The sequence below is a fragment of the Panthera onca genome, chromosome A2 (assembly GCF_046562875.1).
Source record: "Panthera onca isolate mPanOnc1 chromosome A2, mPanOnc1 haplotype 2, whole genome shotgun sequence".
Taxonomy (NCBI): domain Eukaryota; kingdom Metazoa; phylum Chordata; class Mammalia; order Carnivora; family Felidae; genus Panthera; species Panthera onca.
Genome location: NC_138340.1, coordinates 18,617,372 through 18,634,403, shown reverse-complemented (window position 1 = coordinate 18,634,403; position 17,032 = coordinate 18,617,372). Strand labels below are relative to the sequence as shown.

The 17,032-nt window shown below is 44.9% G+C and overlaps 1 protein-coding gene across 5 annotated transcripts in view; it reads right to left on the bottom strand.

The window, feature by feature from the left end:
• The window catches only part of DAG1 (dystroglycan 1), a 69,889-nt gene that overhangs the window by 52,555 nt on the left and 302 nt on the right, over positions 1-17,032 (bottom strand). For 2 of the 5 annotated variants that reach the window (XM_060633630.3, XM_060633629.3), the window contains exon 2: positions 9,785-9,843. The exons of 2 other annotated variants lie outside the window; for them this stretch is intronic. The gene's annotated coding sequence lies outside the window, so the exon portion shown is untranslated. Of the gene's footprint in view, positions 1-9,784; positions 9,844-16,893; positions 17,016-17,032 lie in introns of those variants that run through there. One more of the 5 variants, XM_060633632.3, reaches the window with a different exon arrangement.

Here is a 17,032-nt window from a genome sequence, read left to right as displayed (position 1 = left end):
TTGGTAGAACTCTTGATGTCGAGGTCTTGAGTTCAAGCCCCACCTCGGGTGTGGAGCCTACTTTAAGTATACATACATATATTATACACACATACATATGTATACATATACATAAATATACATATATAGTTTTAATAGGTAAAGTGATATTGCAACAGAATGAATGCAGAAACAATATAAGAATCCAGCTGTCTTCTACAAGCCAGATATTAAAGAATTTGCAAAAATGCAAAAAAAAATAAATAAATAACAATAAGATGAAGTAAACAGGTGCGCCTGGGTGGCTCAGTTAAGTATCTGACTCTTGATTTGGGCTCAGGTCATGAGCTTATCATGGTCGTTAAGACTGAGCCCCATGTCAAGCTCCCAGTCAAGCCCCGTGCTGAACATGGAGCCTGCTTAAGATATTCCCTCTCTCTCTCTCCAAACAAACAAAAGATGAAATAATCATAAAACCAAACCAACCCTGGAAGAGTTTGAAGACTGTGTAAAGCAGAACATGTAGAAAGAAAGACAGGAAGGGTGAACACAGAGGTCAGCCCCACAGCCAACTAGGTGGGTACCTCCAATTCTGGGGTTCGGCATGAGGAACCCCCAGTGGCCACTCCCCTGGTGCTATGCTCTCCAACAGTTGTTAGTTATTAAGCTGATGTTGCAGCCACCTGTGTGGCTCCTTTATCCATCTCTCAACCAGTTCTCAGGGATAAATTGTTTATTTTTTTTTTTTAAGTTTTATTTATTTTTGAGACAGAGAGAGACACAGCATGAACGGGGGAGGGGCAGAGAGAGAGGGAGACACAGAATCGGAAGCAAGCTCCAGGCTCTGAGCCATCAGCCCAGAGCCCGACGCAGGGCTCGAACTCGCGGACTGCGAGATCGTGACCTGAGCTGAAGTCGGACGCTTAACTGACTGAGCCACCCAGGCGCCCCTAAATTGTTTATTTTTAACTGGGGAACCAAAAATCCCCACATGTCTCCTCCAGGCATTACTCCTTCCACTGCAGATTTTCCTGACTCTCACAGCCTGAAGGGTTTTAACTTGCTCCCCTGGTAAAGCACACCAACACTGCCTTTCAGATTCCACTATTCCTCAGCTCTGGCCTAGACCAACCTCACTGCCTTAGTTTCTGTTCAGAAGCTACCTCTATCTACACCATAAATCCATCATTTTAGGGCTGGTCAAAGTCTCCCATCCCTACTCCTAGCCGACTTGACCCCACAATGGTTTCTAGATCCCACCCCTTGCTGTCCCTCTGGCCTCCCATCTCCTCCAACTTGGGGATTAACAGAGCAAACTTAACAAAGTTCCTCTGCTCACTGTTATCTTCTCCCTCCCCTCTCCTTTCCAGGGTTCATCTTCTCTAATCCCCCTCCCATTTCGTCCTGCAGCTTCCTCAATTAACCCCCAAATTCCCCCCACATCCTTATCCAAATCACTACCAAACCAAGAGGGCTTCCATGGTTCACTTCAGCCAATCTCTGAAACACCATTTTGCAGGCCCTAGCAGGATCACCTAAGGCATGGCATCAGCGCCAGGAACTGGCTCAACAGGTCACAGACATATCTGTGTGTGCCCAAATGTCAGTCTGGCTTTGAAAATAATCTAGAACTGCAGTTATCCAATCACTGTGTTGTACACAGTGATTAGTTTCCACAGAAACTAATGTAACACTGTGTGTCAACTACAGTAAAAATATCACCACTACCACCACCACCACCACCACCACCACCACCACCACCATCATCATCACCTAGAACTGCCTCCCAGGCTCTCCAAAGTCCTCTTCCTGATGCCTCACATCACTCTCTGAGATGGGTCTAGCCCCCACCCCCACCCCCCAAGATGAATCAGAGGCATACTGACTGCCTATGCTCACTTCGGGGGTGTGACCCTCAGCCTCTCCAAAACACACTTTCTTCTAAAAAATACCAACTGAGAAGAAATAATCTTCACTTCTCCTTCCTCTTTTGCCTCAGTAGGGCAGGGCCCATACCTGTCTCACCCATCACCAGATCCATCCCCAGAGCCTAGCACAGTACCCAGGACATGACAGGAACTAAAAAACCACCTGCAAATGAAAGAACTGAAACCCAGCACCAACAGGGCCTGCCCACTGAATGCCAGCTGACAGTCTTTTCCACAGTCCATAGGCTAGCCTGTCTTACAAGGCTGCTTAATAGTATTTAATCTTAAACACTTCCTAGATCAAATTCCTTTTGTCTTTAACTTTTTCCAATTACAAGCATAGATTCATTAGGTGTGCTAATGCATGTAAAACACTTACAATAAGGACCTGACATGGAATAAACACTTTAAAATATATATATACAGGGGCGTCTGGGTGGCCCAGTCAGCTAACTGTCCAACTCATGATTTCAGCTCAGGTCACGATCTCAGGGTTCATTAGATTGAGCCCCACAAAGGGCCCTGTGCTGACAGGGCAAAGCTTGACTGGGATTCTCTCTCCCTCTCTCTCTGCCCCTCCCCTGCTCTCTCACTCTCTCTCTCAAAATAAATAAATAAACATTTAAAAAAAATTTTTAAATATATACACAGAATACAAATATTCCAGTCACCCATAATCTCATATGAGTGTAAAGTTTCTGTGCCTCAGACAACCTACATGAGCAGACCAGCTTAAGAACATGGGCATCGCTATGAACACTATTGGGTGTCCTGGTTTCTCCACCTCAGACCCAAATGTGAAATAAAACTGCCAAGGTCAGTAATCCCTCCAAAATGACAAGGAGTCTGGAGTGCCTGCAGTAGAAATGGACTTGCTTCAATACTGGGGTTTCTTCTGTTCTATTGAGAATCAGCTCCTATACAGTGGCCTTCTCTGGACTGCCTGTTCAGCACCGTCCGGAACTACTCCCAGGCTGGGAGCAACCCTGTGGGCTCTGCTTCCCCTCTAGCCTATCAGAGGATTTAGAGTGAGCATTTAGAGCTTTATTTTCAACTCCCCTCTGGTGGTATCATGTCATTTTCTTATCTGATAACAGCCTACAGCTCTACCCTCATGTGCCTCTAACACAAAGGTCAGAAACCAGATGCCTCCAGTATCTGGAAATCATGTGGAGACTGCCCCACTGGGAACCCAGAGGCAGCTCCCACCCAACACAGAATCATAAAACACAGTGCCTACCTACATCACTTGGAAGCTGGAACCCGATTTTTACCTTTAGGAAAAGTATTCTCTGCTTAGAAGTTCGGCACTGTTGGTTGTACCCTCGCCCCATCACATCCCAAAGAATTTGTACTCAATTTGTCCCTCTAGGAGTCAAGGAAGCCCAAAACAGTTCTGGTTTCCAAGGAGATGTTGACTTTACAGAGTAAGGTTCAAACATTCCATACTAAGTTGTTCCTATTAACCAAAACAATGATAATTATAATAACACCTCAAAATTCCTGTTCTAAAGAATTCCAACCCTACAGCTTACTGAATTACATGTTCCAGGTATAGAATCTGCTGCTGCCAACATATAACCAGGAGCACTCACTCACTCACTCCTGGTCTCTTAAAATGCAAGTTGGCTGCAAAGCCAAAGTTTAATATTATAAGTTACCCAGTCAGGAGGTCATATGGTCATGAGGGGAAAAAATAAGTACACGTCTAGTCCTTTGAAAACCAAGGGCTTTCACTCTAAGGCATGCACTGCTGCTGATAGCTTGAAAAGATATAAACAGCATACAGAAAAAGAAAGCACTTCCAGTCACTCAACTCACATGCAACAACCTAGTCAGCCTATGCTCCTTCTACTTCTCTGGTAAGATTCAAGAAAACAAACCTGGGCACAAACAACCTCTGAAGAAACTTCTTAAAAATCTAAACAATGTTGGGACGCCTGGCTAGCTCAGCCAGTGGAGTATGCAACTCTTGATCTTGGGTCATGAGTTTGAGCCCCACACTGGGTGTGGAGGTTACTTTAAAAAAAAAATCTAAACAAGGCTGTCTAGTTAACAGAGAGAGACCCTGGTCCTCAAAGTATTTTCATCCTCTTACTCATCTTGACAGAAGCCAATGCCTCCAAGGACCACCCGCCCCAACAAGACACCGTAGCACTCAAAACCCCACAGATGAGTGAGCAGTCAAGGTAGAGCTGCTTCCTGGGAGGTACCAATGGGCTTGTGTCTAGGTTTGTTTGATTCTATCAAATGCTAGCTACATCTAAAATCACCTATTACAGGGGCGCCTGGGTGGCTCAGTCGGTTAAGTGGCTGACTTCGGCTCAGGTCATGATCTCGCGGTCTGTGAGTTCAAGCCCCGCGTCGGGCTCTGTGCTGACAGCTCAGAGCCTGGAGCCTGTTTCAGATTCTGTGTCTCCCTCTCTCTGACCTTCCCCCGTTCATGCTCTGTCTCTCTCTGTCTCAAAAATAAATAAACGTTAAAAAAAAATTTTAAAAAAAATTAATAAAATAAAATAAAAAAATAAAAAAAAATAAAATCACCTATTACATTTGTAATTGTGAAACATAATAAAAAAACACCCCTGAACCCGTAACTCAACCTAAGAAACATAACCAGCCTTTGTTAAATATCAGAGTCCTAATTTACACCGGAAAGGAAAAGGATAAATGTAATATTAACAAGTAGCCATTACGGAACAGTACAGGGAACATTACTAGTCAACCTTTATTTCCTTCTCAGCAGCCTATGGGAAGGATACTCTGTCCCAGTTTTACTGAAGCAGAGAGGTCAAGGGCCTTACTTAAGCCATATTAGGATGCAAGGGTCCCAGGGGACTCAGTACATCTGGTAGGTTCCTTCCTCAGGCCCCTGTTTCTACTGCTGAGAATACTCAGTTATCTTTGTTCAACCTCATCACACTTGTGCCAAACTCTTGCTGGTTGTGCCAAACTCTTGCTGGTCTTGCCAAAGTGCAAGGACCTTCAGTGGGTAGACCTCACCTCTTGGGAACTCATGACCCAAAACACTATGTATGAGCAGGCACTATCTGAAAGAAGAGTTCTCCATTAGAACTCAATACCATCTTATAACAAGTGCTGGTATTGACAGTGTGATCTCAGCATGGTATGTTTTATTCTTTTATTTGATAAAAACAAAACGCCACTCCCAATCCTAAAACAGAGAAAAGAAACCTATCATTCTGCCCAGTCAGAAGGATAAAATAGACTAGATTTTGTCCCCCTCTAATAAAAGAAAAAAAACAAAAGGTAGGAGGAAGGCAAACACCCAGGGTAGTGCCAGTGCCAGCTGCTCCTTTCAGAGGACACTTCCACAGAAGACGAAGAAATCAGACATACTAAAGCATCATGGAAAGAATGGAATTTTTTTACTCAAATGATCTTTCCAGTACCATTCCAAATAATCTCCCTATCTGGGTTTTAAAGGAACAAAATTAGCAGCCATCCATGCAATCATATAGACTTCATGTAGAAAAGCCCTCTGCCAACTCCAGGAGGGCCTGACCAGGGCTTTTCCATCCTCCTACCATCACCAGCTCACTCACTTGATCCTTACAGAACCTGCTAATGCACAACCGCTGACCACACATCTGGCTCCCCATCTGAAACTAACACCCCTGAAAAAGAAGCAGCCTCTATCTATCCACTCACAAAAAACAGAAGTACCTCATACTTTTTTTTCCCCAAGGACACACTGGTCTAGGGTCAAAAGAACCCGCCTGATGGGGGCACCTGGGCGGCTCAGTCGGTTAAGCATCCGACTTCGGCTCAGGTCATGATCCCGCGGTTTGTGAGTTCAAGCCCTGCACTGGGCTCTATGCTGACAGCTCAGAACCTGGAGCCTGCTTCAAGCTCTGTGTCTCCCTCTCTCTCTGCTCCTCCTCCACTCATGCTCTGTCTCTCTCTTTCAAAAAATAAACATTAAAAAAATAAAAAATAAAGAACCGCCTGATGGGTAAGGCACTTGGTATCAGGAGAGAGTATCCACATCCAAAACAAACCTGTTTTTTAAAAAGCTGAGTCCCTCTGGCTTCCCCTACCTGGAGAATCATATTCTAGCATTTCACATCTTGAATAAGTTCTATAGTTGATTAAAGCTAAAACAAATTTTTTCCAGCCTTACTGAGATACAATTGAAGGCCAAAATAAATTTTTAAAAATTTAAAGCCTATTTCATTCACAAATAGATTAATCCTATGCTTCCCAGAGGATTCCAAACATAAGAAAGGCCTGGAGAGAGTGCCCAGCCTCTTGTGACCAGGCACTAAGCCACCCTTGGGAGCAGCAGGCCTGCCTCTCCAAATATGGCCTCAAATCTGTTGCAAGAGTGAGCTCAGGCCTGCAAAAGGGTCCACAAGAATGTTTATCAAGACGTGACAAAATCAGAGGACAGACCTAGGAGCAAACAAAACACATGCACCATGCCTCAGAACAGTCCTGAACAGCAGGGCAGCATGTGAGGAAATGACTACTTGCTGGGCCCTCAGCACCCAGAAACCACAGCAGACCAGACAGAAGCCCCAGCAGACCTGACACTGTGCCTGCAGGCACAGCCCATAATGAGCCCCATTCTCCCTGGAAGCTCATGGCAGGAGAGAAGAGGAGAGACAAGGATATTCCTTCACCCCCTCACACAGAGGAAAAGGGCAAAGGCAGCCCGGGGCACCATAGGCACATGAGCAGCCATTTTCCTTTCCACCTTTTTGATTCAAAAAGAAACCCCTCTTTAAAAAATCAGAAGGGAGACCTGAGGTCCCATCTGATTAAGGTAGCATTAGATGGGCAAATTAGATGCCTTATACAAGAATCCCCTCTCTCGTCATCAATGCCTAACCAGAAGGAAAAAAACTCAAGGCTTTGAAGGGAGAGGGGACCCCACAGGCCCTGTCAGCTCAGGGCGGGCATTCCAAAGAAAAGAATCAACTTTTCCTGCTAAGAATTTCTTCCCAGCGCCAAAGAATCCAGTCGCTTTTTAAAGTACTTTAAAACTGGAAAAAGCACATCTTCAGACTGGCAAACACAGTATTTTAAGTCTATACTGTTGACCATTCTGACAAAATATTGTGATCTTTTCCAGGTAAGCAGAAGCAACAGCTGGTAGCACAAATCCAGAGGAGAGAGTAAGACAGGAATCCTACTGTTATCTATTTGAGACTTTAATGAATTCTATTTTTAGATCTTTAATAAAGAGCTTCTCTTCTAGTCTCCTCCCACCAAATTTCTCTACTCAGGCAATTCAATCTTCCCAACACTGCTCAGTCTAAAAATATAAGACACTTATTCAGGCATGCTTAACATAACAGGTAGAGCAAAGTTCTCTACATTTCCTAATTTTCCACAAGATGCAGAACCCACCCCTGCTCAAGGACCACTCATCAGGCTGGTCTCCATTATTAAAAAATCCAGTAAGCAAGGCTCCCTGAGGTCAGGGCAGTTATGATGCAAAGATAACCTACCAGCCCAAACAGGAGTATACACGTGACATTTATAGTGATGAGAGATGCGTGTTTTATGGAAGCATTCCATAGTAAAATAAGGGCCCAGAAAATGGATGGTGTCCCAGGTTCTGATTAATAGCCAAATAAAAAGGAAATGCTATTTGGACTTCCATTATTCACTGTATAATTTGTCTTGGCAAAAATTGGCTGAAGTATCAACCCAGTCCTAGAGAACTGAGCTAATTAAGAGAGGCATTTATGACAACCAAGGCAGAACTGGTTCACTTCTGCTATAGACAGCCTTGGGAATCTTAAGTAATCCCTTATCAATCCCTAGAATGCTTGGAGGGAAATGCTCCCAGCACAGAGAGAGGTAAAATAGAAATGACCATATCATTTGCAAAAACAAACATCTCCAAGTCCACTAACCTATTTCAGTAGATACCAACTATTATTACTTTTTTAATGTTTATTTATTTATTTTGAGAGAGAGAGAGAGAGAGAGTGAATTCCAAGCAGGAATTCAAGAAATCCAAGCCCCAATGTGGGGCTTGATCCCACAACCATGAGATCACGACCTGAGCTAATACCAAGAGTTGGGTGCTTAATCAACTAAACCACCCAGGTGCTCCTAGATACCAACTATTAGAAAGAACTCTGGGGGCACCCGACTGGCTCAATCAGTAGAGCAAGTGACCCCTGATCTCAGGTCATGAGTTCAAGCCCCAAGTTAGGTGTAGGGCTTACTTAAAAAATAATAATAATACGGGGCGCCTGGGTGGCTCAATTGGTTAAACACCCGACTCTGGCTCAGATCATGATCTCACGGTTTGTGGGTTCAAGCCCTATGTTGGGCTCTGTGCTGACAGTCCTGAGCCTGGAGCCTGCTTCAGACTCTGCGTGTCTCTCTCTCTCTCTCTCTCTCTGCCCTTCCCCCACTTGTCCTGTCTCTCTCTCTCCCTCTCAAAAACAAATAAACATTAAAAATGTTATTAATAATAATAAATTAAAGAAAAAAGAAAGAACTCTGTAAGAGATGCTTCTTGTTTGTAGATCCCCATACTCCACATACAAAAACTCAACATCCATAGAAATGAAGAGCAAGTGCCAAGCTGGGCACTGGTCATTGTTTCCCTGAATATGACACATCCTTCCAAGTGTCTCACTTGTCCTTGAGCTCCCCTTGATGGCACCCTCCTCTATACTTAGGGTATCTGAGAGCTGGGACCGCCTCAGGAAGACTGAATTTGTGGCTACACCTACGCCCAATGGCAGAGAACATTGAGCCTGGGCCTCTGCATGGCTATAAAAATCACATATCCATACAAGTCACAGAAAAGGGACCAGGGAAAACATACACCATGCTTAAAAATAAAAACGAATACAAACCAGCCTCACTTGACATTACAGATGTGCTCCTACAATACAGATGTGCTCCTACAAAACTGTAAGTCATGTCTCACTTTTTTCAAAAGCTTTATATTTAACATGGTGATAAGAAAGATTCTAGGGGTGCTTGACTAGCTAAAGTCAGTGGGGCATGCAGCTCTTGGGTTGAATTTGAGCTCCACACTGAGTGTAGAGATTATTTTTTTTTAAATAATGAAATTCTTAAAAAAAAAAAAAAGATTCCAAAAAAGCTTAATGCCCAAAAATGTTATAGCAACATTACATATTATAATCAAAGTAAGAAACAACTATCTAAGAACTACGAACAGGTTAGCCATTAGAAATGTTGTATATCTAAAACACAGCTCATGCTATAATGCTAAGAAAAAAGCAGGATAAAAATGGAGTCTATGCTCTAACCTAAACTCCGTAAAAGTGCTGCCCAAGGTCTCTGGAGGACACCCAGGTCTCAGGGAATAATGGCTGCTCCTAGGGAGAACTGGGGACTAAAGGGATGGGTAGAAGCTTTCCCTTGCATAATCCTTTTGAACTTTCTGAGTTTGTACCATGGGTTGGCATTTCCTATTTAAAGAGAGACTAGTGGGTGCCTGGCTGGCTCAGTCAGTGGAGCAAGCAACTCTTGATCTTGAGGTTGTGAGTTCAAGCCCCAGATTGGGTGTGGAGATTAATTAAAAAATAATAAATTTTTAAAAATAAAATAAAGACTGACTACAGGTGCCTGGCTGGCTCAGTTGGAAGAGCATGAGACTCTTGATCTTGGGGTTGTGGGTTCAAGCTCCACGTGCGGTGCAAAGATTAAATAAAACTTAAAAAAAAAAAAAAGACTAAAATTGGGGGACAAAGGATTTTTCCTTTCTTTTCATTTTCAAAATTTCTTATTTTAAATATATGTATTACTTGATATAGCTTTTTCCCCACTATAGTGTCTTAAAATCCCATAATCATTTTGCCAAGAATGCAAGGACCAATCATCTTTCTTTTGCAGCAATCTCTTTTCAAGTACCTTACCTTGCCTTCTAGTGCTAGGCTGCTTTAAAAGTCTTTTATCTTCCTGAAGAGCAGAGGCCCTGCAGGAAAAGAAGGATCCAATATTGGTGAATGCCCACAACCAAAAAAGAATTACACCAAAGGAAGTGGGGAATGCCACTCAGTCTCCTGCCCACCCCACCAATCAGTCACCTTTCTTTGTCAAAGAGTGACAAACTAAATGTTTTCTGTAGAATTAAACCAGTACCAAAAATTGTAAACAATTTCAAAGACAGAAATAATTCCAATAGGGGCACCTGGCTAGCTCAATCGGTAGAGCATGCAACTCTTGATCTGAAGGTCATGAGTTTGAGTCCCATGTTGTGCATGGAGATCACTTAATTAAAATAATTATAATGAACAATTCCAATATCTAAATTTAGACAGTGGTATTTTAACCTCAGGGCTATTAAATGTACCCCATGATGTGTAGGACAAAGTCAGCCATAAAAGTGATTTTTTATGTTCAGTTGATTGTTCCCACTATGAGCCTGGTTTTATTTTTTAATGCTAATTTATTTTTGAGAGAGAGCGAGCGAGGAGGAGCAGAAAGAGACACACACACACACAGAATCTGAGGCAGGCTCTAGGCCCTGAGCTGTCAGCACAGAGCCCAACACAGGGCTCGAACTCACCAACTGTGAGATCATGACCTGAACCCAAGTCAGATGCTTAACCAGCTGAGCCACCCAGGCACCCCTACGAGCCTGCTTTTAAAACAGAAGTAGAGGGGCGCCTGGATGGCTCAGATGGTTAAGCGTCCAACTTCGGCTCAGGTCGTGATCTCGTGGTTCATGGGTTCATGCCCCATGTCGGGCTCTGTGCTGACAGCCTGGAGCCTGAAGCCTGCTTCAGATTCTGTGCCTCCCTCTCTCTCTACCCCTCCCCCACTCACACTCTGTCTCTCTCTCTCTCTCTCTCAAAATAATAAATAAACATTAAAAAAATTTTTTTTAATTAAAATTAAAATTAAAAAAAATAAATAAAACAGAAGTAGAGGCCCTGGATGGTTTAGTCAGCTAAGCATTCAACTCCTGATTTCAGCTCAGGTCATGATCTCACGATTTGTGGGTTCAAGCCCCACACTGGGCTCCGCGCTGACAGTGGGTAGCCTGCTTGGGATTCTCTTTCTTCCCTTCACTCTCTGCCTCTCCCCCACTCACTCACATGTGCACATGTGCACTTTCTCTCTCAAAAATAAACTTTAGAAAAAATAAAGCCAAAGTATAAACCCAGGCACCTGGCTGGCTCAGTCCGTAGAGCATGCAGCTCTTGATCTCAGGGTACTAATTTCGAGGCCCATGTTAGGTGCAGAGACTGCTTAAATAAATAAATAAACTTATTGATTTTTGAGAGTCAGAGAGAGACAGAGAGCAAGTGGGGGAGGAGCAGAGAGAGGGAGACACAGAATCCGAAGCAGGCTCCAGGCTACCAGCACAGAACCTGATGTGGGGCTCAGACTCACAAACTGTGAGATCATGACCCGAGCCAAAGTCAGATGTCCACCCAACTGAGCCACCCAGTCGTCCCTTTAATTTTTTTTAATGCTTATTTATTTTTGAGAGAGAGATAGAGGGCGAGTGGGGGAAGAGCAGAGGGAAGATAAAGAATCCGAAGCAGGCTCCAGGCTCTGAGATGTCTGCACACAGCCCGAAGCAGGGCTCGAACTCAAGAACCGCAAGATCATGACCTGAGCCAAACTTGGACGCTTAACCGACTGAGCACCCCAGGTGCCCCCAAAATTTTTAATTACAATAAAATATAAGTATAAATTAAATCAGCATAATGCTAAAGTTTCTTTCAGATTTAATTTACTCCAACAGAGAACACAGAACAGCTTCATCAACTTAGACATCTTCAGTTTATGATATTGTACCACTGCATCCCATCCATCTTTCCAGCCTAGACCCAGAGCAAAGTTAAGAAAATGCTTAGCTATCAAACCCAAGAAATAGGAAAATAGGAAAATAGGAAACCCTATTCATTAAAGCTAAATTAAGCCCTCTGGCTGGTGTAATTTTGTAAACTACTCTAAAATCCTATTTATAGAAATTGCTATCTGAGCAGTATTACTGACTAATGATCAGAGTGAAATAGAACGGTCAAAAGGCAAAGCAGGTTATGTGACTCGTAGGAAGACTGTTTTAAATTATTATCCAGAGGCATAGACACAAAAAGACCCACTGGGAAATAACTAGATTAATCACTTGTGTATTCAAAACCACTATCACCTTACTCCAGGCCTAGAATGTCAACACAGAAAAAGCAGAAAAAGATGGAGGCTTAAGAAGCAACAGCACAGAAACACTGGCAAAGGCACAGATACACTCTTTAATGGGGAGGAGAGAGAAAACTCCAGAAAAGGACAGAGAAATCCTTAACCAATACACAGGACACACTGAAGAACAACACACTACCTGAATTTATTCTCACTTGAGTTCCCTTGGAGTTCAATACTCTATAGTCCCCATTTGGGCCCCCGCAATGAAACCAGCATCTCTTACTTCTCTGAATACTCTGGAAGCCTCTAGCCTCCAAGCAGTCACACTCTGTAGTGGTTCCAATCTAAACAACACACCCAGAGGACCTGCATATTGAACCAAACTTCTCATCACTGACTTCCTATACAGGCTAGGAAAAACCTCACAAGGCCTCACTCTTATTCTTACCCATCCACTAAATGGGTCTATCACCACTTGCCATTCCACTAGGCTAGTTGTACACCTCTTATCAAGAAGGCTATGACCAGAATAAACTCAACTCAAAAAGGCAAGCAAGGTAAAGGGGGATCAACTTCACACTATCATGGGCTACCTTTAGTTTGCCCTGTGCAGGTCAAGTCTGCAAGTCAATGACAATTTTTCAATGAATCCAGCCAAAAGCCACATCATCCCTGCTATGATTCTGAGTCTCCCAAACTGTAGACATTTTAAAACACACTAGTCCCCTACCCACCAAGTGGGTCAACAAATCATGGTTTCTCCTCCCTAAGTACATCCCTTCCTCGCCATTTCTTTTGACCACCCTTTCTACCTCCAGCAATTGCACCCCCTGCAACCCCTGGATTCAAAACTGGAACACAAGCACTATCCCACTCAGAACTTCCAGAGATACCTACACCCTACTGACCCACCTCAGCCTTCAGGTCAGCCTTTTGCCCCACTTTTCCCCAAGGGATACTTCATTTGGCTCCAGCCTATCTACTCCTTGGTCCTTAGGCACAGCCTGGTCTTTACCTCCTCCACCTTTTTCAGCTCACCCAAGAACAGCCCCTCATCTTGCCTGCCTGCCACAGACTCAATCCTTCTCCCCTTTTGGCAGTCTAAGGGCCCCTCTTTATTCCAAGTCTCGCAAGTCCTCACCAGTACTTAGCTGATGCTGCCTTACTCCTCCATCTTTCCATTGCCACCTTCTGCCCCTTCTACTCAATGGTAAATCCCTGATGGTACCAGCACCATTCAGGTCCCTAATGTCTGCTGAACCGACTCATCTTGAACCTTCTTTCTCCCCCTTCATTCCCCTGCTGACCACTATTCTTGTTCAGGTCCCCTATCTCCCTACTGGAACACAGCAGTAACCAACTTGCCTCCAGTCCAGTCTCCAAACTCATAATGGAAGCTAACTTTCTCTTTTTTAATATTTAAAAACTAAATTTTGGGGGGGCACGCCTGAGTGGCTCAGTCAGTTAGGCATCTGACTTCAGCTCAGGTCATGGTCTCACGTTCATGAGCTCGAGCCCTACATCGGGCTCTGTGCTGACAGCTCAGAGCCCGGAGCCTGCTTTGGATTCTGTGTCTCCCTCTCTTTGCCCCTCCCCTGCTTGTGCTCTGTCTCTCAAAAAAATAAAATAAAATGTTAAAAAAAATTTTTAATTAAAAAAAAAAGAATTATTGAAAAATAAAACAAATTTCTTTAATGTTTATTTTAGAGAGAGACAGAGTGGGGGAGAGCAGAGAGAGAGAGAGTCACAATCCAAAGCAGGCTCCAGACTCTGAGCTGTCAGCACAGAGCCCGACGTGGGGCTCAAACCCACAAACCGTGAGATCATGACCTGAGCCAAAGTCGGATGCCCAACTGACTGAGCCACCCAGGCACCCTGATAAAATAAATTTTTTTAAAGTAAACTTATGCCCATCGAATTCACAATCCCAAGATCAAAAGTCGCATGTTCCACTAACAGCCAGCCAGGCATCCCGGGGCTCATTTCATAAAACCACCACAGCTGTGCTCCAAGACCTTCAAGGATCCCTGTTCCTACATAACTCTAAATTCCTCCATGTAGCATTCTGGTTCCAACCCAACCTTCCAGAACATACAGAAAAGGTGGCCAGTCTTCTCTCTCCCACGCCTTGCCTCTGTTCCACCTCTTTTCCTTCCAGAGTTGTGATCTTCCTGCCATCAACTCCTTCACCAATCAAACCACTAACCTTTCTTGAAGGTCCAGCTCAAATGAAGTCTTCCCCTAAAGTCTGCCCTTGCCAGCCTAAGACCCAAGATCCTTGGCTTACTTCAGCATGGTGCCCAGAGCAACCAGCACAGGCCCAGGAAGGCTCAGACAAACCCTGATTTCTAAGAATGGTCCCTCACAGTATGTTCCTGGAATTCTGTGTGGAGTCCCTGACCAACTCTCCTATATCACCCTGGCATTGTGCCTACCACCAGACACCTGGGCTTGGTCTTCGCCAGAGAAGCACCCAATCAAGGCTACCATTATCAGTTTGATACAACACAAATGCAGGTGGGCATAGCCACCTGTGACTCTACCACATGACAGCTGTATGACCTTGGGAACATTCCTTCATCTGTGACTCTGTTTCGACAGTCAATATAAAGGATTCTTATAACCATTAGCAATGGTGCACACAGAACAGAACCAGAACTTTTGACTATGGCTGATATAGTTCCATCATATCGTTAACCTAGAAAGCAAGAAAGGCTGAACAATTGTGAAGTAAAGGACTGAACATACTCTCCTCTGCATCAACAAGAATGAACACACCTCTACTCTAAAATCAATACAATAGGAACAGGAAATGCAATGCCCTAAGCTCAAGGGAGAGAGAAGGTTTTTAAAAAATCAAATGCCATGCCTCTTTCCCAACTCCGTCAAAGTGGCCCCAGGGTCCACCATACCCCACCATTCTCAATGTTTAATAGACACCAGCAAACTTCCAGAAGACATAGTTAAATCTTCGGTCATGCTTAGTTTTCTGACCCACACATTCCTGAATGCAGGTTCCTTCTCCTACCTGCTCCCCCACCCCACCCCCCACCAACCCCAGCTTGGCATTCCCTCTGCTCAACCTTTTCAGCCTCTCAGCTGGCTCCTCCTCCCTCCTCATCTCTCCTCTACAGGCTGACCTCACGACCAGAGTTCCTGAACCCCTCCCCTCCCTGCACCACCTATGTAGTCACTAGCCAAGATCTTTCTAAACATGGGTCTGAACCATGCCACTCCACTAATTTAAAAGCCTTCTGAGGCTTCTGCACCCGGAGTATAAAGTCTGAACTCCTGAGCACAAGAAAGGCCTATAGCTCCCACTTGCCAAGCTGGAGAACTCACAGGTGCTATTTTAGGAGCACATGTACATGTGGTTCCCTGTGTCCAGACCTTGCTGTCCCCCAGCTAATTCCTGCTGGCCCTGCAATGCTCGGCTTAGGAATTCCCTCTCTCCTCAGGCTCTCAAAGCACCATGTGAGCACACTTAGTGGGCAGATACTATCAATCATAGGTTCCCTAATCCCCACTGTCCCTGAAACTGAGTTCCCTCAGGGCAGAGCCAGCTGCTTTTACATGGGTCCCCTGAACCTACCACAAAACCAGGCAAGTAGTGAAGCCAAATATTAGTTAAATGAATGAATGCATTTTGTCAAATCAACTTTTCAAAACAGGGAAGACTTGCTTTCTTCCTCTTTCAACCGCAGCTCATATCTGCAAGAGCTTTCATGTTCCAACCAGGTGTTTGTTGCTTATATAGTACTGCTTACTCTTCCTTTCATACAGTATCCCACAGGCTTTGAATAGGTTCACACTATGCATCCTACTCTCCTCAAATCTGATTTCTCCAAGAAATGGCTCCTCTGCCTCCTTTGAACATACAGGCCATGAACTCTTATGCCTTGGCTCCACAGCAAACAAAGTCCAATTCAACTCCACACTCCAACTAGAGACTTTTATGCCTCCAAGGTTGAATCCTTTTTAAAACAGGGACATTCCAAAAGTATCGTTATCTCTGAGCACTAAACATAGAACAACCTGATAAAGTTACAATATTCCATCTACACAAACTCCAAAACACCTGGTAGCACATCTAACTCTTTATCTGGACTTCTGTCCTATAAACACCACCCTCCCTGCACTGAATCTGGGTTCCATGCCAGGAATCGTTTCTCCTTGCTTATTTAGGGAAATAGCAGGCCTGGCTCTTAAGTTAGAACTCTAGGCTATAAACGTGCTGTCCCAGGCTCTAGCTTTCACCAAGGCAAACTTCATGATCACCATTAAAACTAATCCAGAAGTCGGTTTACAAATCTAAAAGCTTCACATGTCATAGAGAACAAAATATCCATTTTTAATCAGCACTTGAGTTTGTACGAAATTAACTTGGAATTTATAGCAGGATTCTAAGCAGAGACAGCATTTTCTCTGGAGACACTTTACAAATACACCCGCGGGTGAATCTGGTTTTCCAAACACCAAGTAAAAAGGTGAAAAGACAGGCGGCTCCCAAAGAAGCTCAAGAGTGTGTGTGGAGGCGGGGGCAGGAGGGGGGACCCCAAAGCTCTGAGCTGCTCAGGTACCAGCGGCTGCAGCGCCCTTCCCCGCCTCCTGCGGGGGGTCAATGCCCCATCCTCAGGCTTCCGCCCAACTGAGCCGCGCGACCCTCTTTGGAGGGCCAGGGGGCGGCCCGAAGGCCGCACACGCCTGCAGCCAACGCGCAGGCCCCGCGTTCCCCGGAGCGCGGGCCGGGCTGAGGCCTGGCCCATCGCCGCGGCAAGCAGCCCGGGCCCGGCCGCGGAACGCCCTGAGCCTTCGCCCGAGGGACCGAGAAGAGGGGGGCGGCTCTCTCCGTGCCGCGCCGCTGCCTCACCCGCAAGGACGTCCGCGACCGTGTCCCTACCCCGGGCCAAACCGCGAGCAGCAGCAGGTGTTCCTCGGAAGGCTCGGCCGGCCACGGGGATAGGGGCCTGGGCTGCTAAGCTCGGCAGCAGTGGACGGGCAGCGCACTC